At 38.7% G+C, this 5,634-nt stretch overlaps 1 pseudogene; it reads right to left on the bottom strand.

Annotated features, from left to right (window-relative positions):
• Positions 1 to 3,236: 3,236 nt before the first annotated feature.
• On the bottom strand, positions 3,237 to 4,235 carry LOC136388592 (olfactory receptor 5B12-like; annotated as a pseudogene).
• Positions 4,236 to 5,634: the final 1,399 nt, after the last annotated feature.

Raw genomic sequence — 5,634 nt, 5'->3', positions numbered from 1 at the left:
AAGGAATTTTTTTATTTCTTCCTTGATCTCATTATTAACCCATTCATTATTTAATAGCATGCTATTTAGTCTCCAAGTGCTTAAATGTTTTTCGGTTTTTCTATTGTATTTGATTTCTAGTTTCATACCACTGTGGTCAGATAAGGTGCTTTATACGATTTCAGTCTTCTTAAATTTGTTAAGACTTGTTTTGTGCCCTAACATGTGGCCTATCCTAGAGAATGTACCATGAGCACTTGAAAAGAATGTATATTCTGCTGCTTTGGGGTGAAAGGTTCTAATGATATCTATTAAATCCAGTTTATCTAGTGTGTCATTTAAGGCTGCTGTTTCTTAGTTAATTTTCTGTCTGGAGGTTCTATCCATTGATGTTAGTGGGATATTAAAATCCCCTACTATTATAGTATTGCTGTTGATCTTGCCCTTTTTGTCCATCCAAATATTTTATATATATTTAGGTGCTCCTTTATTAGGCACATATATATTTATAATAGTTATATCTTCCTGTTGTAATGTTTCTTTTATCATTATGTAGTGACCCTCTTTATCTCTTACTATTACCTTCATTTGAAAGTTTATTTTATCAGATATTAATATTGCTACCTTAGCTTTTCTTTCCTTTCCATTTGTGTGAAATATTTTTTCCCACCCTTTTACTCTCAGTCTATGTGTATCTTTTGTTCTTAGGTAGGTCTCCTGTGGCTAGCATATGTAGGGGTCCTGTTTTCTTATCCATGCTGCTACCCTATGTCTTTTGATTGGAGCATTTAATCCATTTACATTTAAGGTTATTATTGATATGTAGTTCTTTATTGCCATTTTATTCTTTAGATCTATAATCATCTTTTTCTCGATATCTTTTTATTTTTATTTTTTTGCTATGTCTACAGCAAGCCCCTTAACATTTCCTGAAGTGCTTGTTTGTTTGTTTTTTGTTTTGGTCTGGGAAGCTTTATATTTCTCCTTCAATTTTAAACAATAATCTTACTGGATAAAAAAGTCTTGGTTGTAGGCTCTTGTTTTGCATTACTTTAAATATTTCTTGCCATTCCCTTCTGGTCAAGTGTTTCTGTTGAAAAGTCGAATGTCATCCTTATGGGGGCTCCTCTATAGGTAATTGACTTCTTTTCTCTTGCTGCTTTTAGTATTTTTTTTTTATCTCTTAACTTTGGTTTTTTAATTATGATGTGTCTTGATGTAGGCCTCATTGGGTTTCTTTTTATTGGGACTCTCTGTGCTTCTTGAACTTGTGTGACTTTTTCCTTCATAAATTTAGGAAAGTTTTTTAGCTATGATTTCTTCAAACAAGTTCTCTATCCCTTGTTCTTTCTCTTCTCCTTCAGGAACCCCTATGATGCGGATATTATTTCTCTTCAGATTGTCAGAGTTCTATTATAGTTTCCTCAGACTTTTTGAGCCTCTTTTCTTTTTGTTGCTCTGTTTCTGTCTTTTTATTTATCATATCCTCTAATTCGCTAATTTGATCCTCTGCTTCATCTAGCCTGCTGTTTATTTCTTCTAGTGTAGTCTTCATTTCTGATACTGTAATTGCCATTTCTGATTGATTCTTTTTTATGATTTTAGTGTCCTTTTTGATGCTTGCAGTTTCTTTATTTAGGTGCTCATTAAGTCCATCCATTGTAGCTTTGAGATCCTTAAGCATCCTAACAATCATTATTTTAAATTCTGCATCAGTAATTTGATTACTTCCATCTCATTCAGTTCTTTTTCTGGGGACATATCTTGTTGATTCATATGATTTCAGTTCCTCTGTCTTCCCATTCTTTCTGTGTGTGGTTTGCAAGCTTGTTAGAGTTTTGGGTATGAAGTTGGTTTATGGAATGTAGCTTCTCCTCCAGGCCTTTATTCTTCTCCCTCTGCTGGTTGCTTGGATTTCAATTCTCCTTAACTAGTAGAGCCACTTTAAAGTTTTAATTTTCCTGCAGTTTGTTTATTGATCTCAACAGGAAGCTTCTATATTTGCTGATCCCAGCTGGAGGCTTCTTTGGGGGGGTAGTGGGTGTATCTTTTTTTTTTAATTTTTTATTTATTTTATTTATTCATTTTAGAGAGGAGAGAGAGAGAGAGAGAGAGAGAGAGAGAGAAAGAAGTGGGGAGAAGCTGGAAGCATCAACTCCCATATGTGCCTTGACCAGGCAAGCCCATGGTTTCGAACCGGCGACCTCAGCATTTCCAGGTCGACGCTTTATCCACTGTGCCACCACAGGTCAGGCGGGTGTATCTTTTTTTGTTTGTTTGTTTTGTTTTTGGCCATAGTTGAAGCCAAGAATGCGGTGGGTGTGACCTCTTAGAATCTGAAGGTGTGTTCTGTTCAGTGCTTCTCCGAGGGTGGGGTCATTCTCAGTATGAAGGGGGAGGTATAGCTCAGGTCTCCCTGGAAACCTGAGTCACTGCTCCACCTCCTAACTTCCTCTTTTCTGAATAGCCTTTTGTGCTGATTGGAGCTGGAGAGTTTTTTGGAGGTGGATCAACTGGTTCCACTCTAGGCTTGTGCTGGGCAGAGGAAGTGACCCCTTCCCCAGCTATGGCCACCTTAGCACTGGAGAATGACTCAGCTCAGGTTGTCCCTCTGATACCAGTCATCTCAGCCCTCTTCACCCCCAGGAGCCCCAGGCAAGTGGCTGTGAGTGATATTTTTTGTGCTGGCCCTTTATGTTTGCACTTTCTTTTGCCAGCTGCTTCCCACAGACAGAACTCTCACTCTTTCCTCCACTCAATGCTGTCCGGCTGTCTCCTCTAGTCCCTGGGTTTCTAGTCTGGGGCTCCTGTCCTGAGACTTAGGACCCCTGCCTCTCAGTGTCTCTCCTTGTAAAGAAGCCCTTCTTGACCCTCAGCCTCAGCCTCCCCTCACTCCTGGGAGCAGGGGAATCCCACCATGCCCCCTCACTCTCTACCAGGATCTGTATGGATTCTTCTGTGCTCCTTGGTTTTAAAGTCCTGTTCTTTTAGTCCAAAGTTGGTTTTTCACAATGATTGTTCTTAAATTAGTTTGTAATTCAGTTTGGTCATGGGGGGTAGCAGTCTGTGTGTCTGCCTACTCAGCTGCCATTTGGAATCTTTCTGGTGTCATATTTTTAAGACCTTTGCTCTGTAGACTTAATTAATAGCTAGAGAAATTACAATAAGGAATTAGAAATTTTATTGTTAGAAAGGTAAATATTTTCCCTAGGTAGACCTGATCTGTATGAAACTGTCTTACTATTGATTCTATATAATTAAAATATGAATTCTATAGAAGAGTTTGCCTTTCCTACAACCTTTTTAAAAGCATGTTTGACCTCTTAGTTTCACAGGCTGTAAACCAGGGGGTTCAGCATGGGGATGACCATAGTGTAAAACACAGATGCAATTTTATCTGTGCCCATCAATGACTGAAGCTGGGCTGTAAGTACATGAAGATACCTATCCCTTAAAAGATAGAGGTAGCATTGAGGTGTGAGGCACAGGTGGAAAAGGCCTTTGCACATCCCTCAGATGAATGCATCCTCAGGATATTGATAAATATAAACAGGTAGGAGATAAAGATGACCAGGACAGAAAAGAAGTTATTGAAGCTCACCACCCAGAAAATAAGCATCTCAGAGATATAGTTGACTGAACATGAGAGAGCCAAAAGAAGAGGAGCATCACAGAAAAAGTGATCAACCACATTGGACCTGCAGAAGGAAAGCCTGAATATGTCCCCAGTGTGGATGGAGGCATTCAGGAAACCATAGATAATAGGAACCTATGACCAGATGTGCTCACACACTTGTCATCATGGTGGTGGTGTAATGCAGGGGATTTCATACTCCTGCATAGCAGTCATAGGCCATAGAAGCCAAGAGAAAATTTTCTACAGTGATAAAAACTATAAAGAAGAACTGGGTGATGCAAGCATTGTAGGGAATGGTTTTCTCTCCTGTGAGGAATCCTGTCATCACTTTGGGAGTCACAGCTGAGGAATAACCAACGTCCACCAGGAGGAGGTTACTGAGAAAGAAGTACATACGAGTGTGGAGCTGAGAGTCCATCAGAATCAGGCCGATCATCCCCAGGTTCCCAAGCAGAGTGACGAGGTAGATGAAGGAGAAGATGATAAAGAGTGGGATCTGCAGTTTTCGGTTATCTGTTAGCCCCACCAGAATAAACTCAATCACCTTGGTATTCTTTTCCATGAGGGTCAACTGGGAGTTACGTGGCTGGCTGTTCTGTAGCAATGAGAAAACAGAATCAGAATGATAAAGGCAGAGAAGAGTCTGCTGAAATCAGTCAACATGTCCACTCTGTGTCTCATTTCACTATTGCAGTAGCATGTTTCCAGGAGTCTGTAGATCTAAAGCATGGCTAGGACAATAAAATGCAATTGTGAATTATTGACAGACCATAGAATATCCAGATAAAAAGATTTAGAGACAATGTAGCCTAATCTCTCAACCTCATAGAAGAGTGAATTAAGATAAAGAGAAGACAAGAAAGGACATCTGCAATATTACCTGATAAATTGCTTGTGGAAGGAGAACAGACTCCTAATTCAAAGTTTATGGAACAACCACAAATTACTCTTTATATTAAACTAATATAGCTTAATATAATTAATGTGAAATTAAATTCATTTTATTTCAACTGGCTTTTTTTTCTTTTCTACTGTGTCAAAAGCAGTGGTATATAATCAGGAAAGACAGTTAAATAAAACATGTCCTTAGCCTAAAATGCTCTCAGTATAGTATAGTATACAGAATGTGAAATTTACCAAATACAAATGATTACCACTTTCTAGATAAGAATTCTATGAGTAAAAGAGATTTTAGCAATTGCACCTATGTTGAAATATTTAAAACTGGGAAGTCTGATGTCAGAAGCCACAACCTAAACTACGGACCTGAAAGACTACCTCCTGATTCAATAAAGTCATCATAGAATAGCAAGCACTCAATATATCAGAGTGATTACTAGTATTTTGTATAAGTACTGCTTTTGTGCATTCACATTTTGTGTCAGTCTATAGTCAAGGATTTCTTCCCTGTGTCACAATTTATTTCAGTCTGTGTAGCCCCCTCATCCCTGTTGATACGAAGGCTCAAAATTCTCTTAGAGAACAGATTTTTTAATATCTAAGAAGACATGCCATCGCTCAGTATGCTCTGCAAAGTTCAAGCCTCTGGACTGGTGTCTTTATTCTCTGTGCATTTATGTGCTTATGTGCTGATCAAATTTTGAAAAAAAAGCTCATGAACCAAAAAAAAAAAAAAATTGAGAACCACAGCTTGGGGCTATTATGACTGACACATGGCTGCTCTATTTATGAGGATCTGGGATTTGGTGTTTTTCTCCCTGTTCTGAGTTTTGTGCTTAATGCCAGATGCCATCTATTTTTTCTTTCTGATGAAGCTGTGTGGGACACTGGCATCATTTTATAAGTCTTAAAAATAAATCTGTGTTATGAAAAAATGTTTAAAGTTTGGAAACAATATTTAAAGCATCCTAGAGTCAAATGCCCATTAACTGATTAAAGATGCTGAGAAATATTGCAGTAAAGAAAGCTGTTTAGCCCTGGCCGGTTGGCTCAGCGGTAGAGCGTCGGCCTAGCGTGCGGAGGACCCGGGTCCGATTCCCGGCCAGGGCACACAGGAG

Source organism: Saccopteryx leptura, chromosome 1 (assembly GCF_036850995.1).
Source record: "Saccopteryx leptura isolate mSacLep1 chromosome 1, mSacLep1_pri_phased_curated, whole genome shotgun sequence".
NCBI lineage: Eukaryota > Metazoa > Chordata > Mammalia > Chiroptera > Emballonuridae > Saccopteryx > Saccopteryx leptura.
This window is presented reverse-complemented; position numbering and strand designations above follow the sequence as displayed.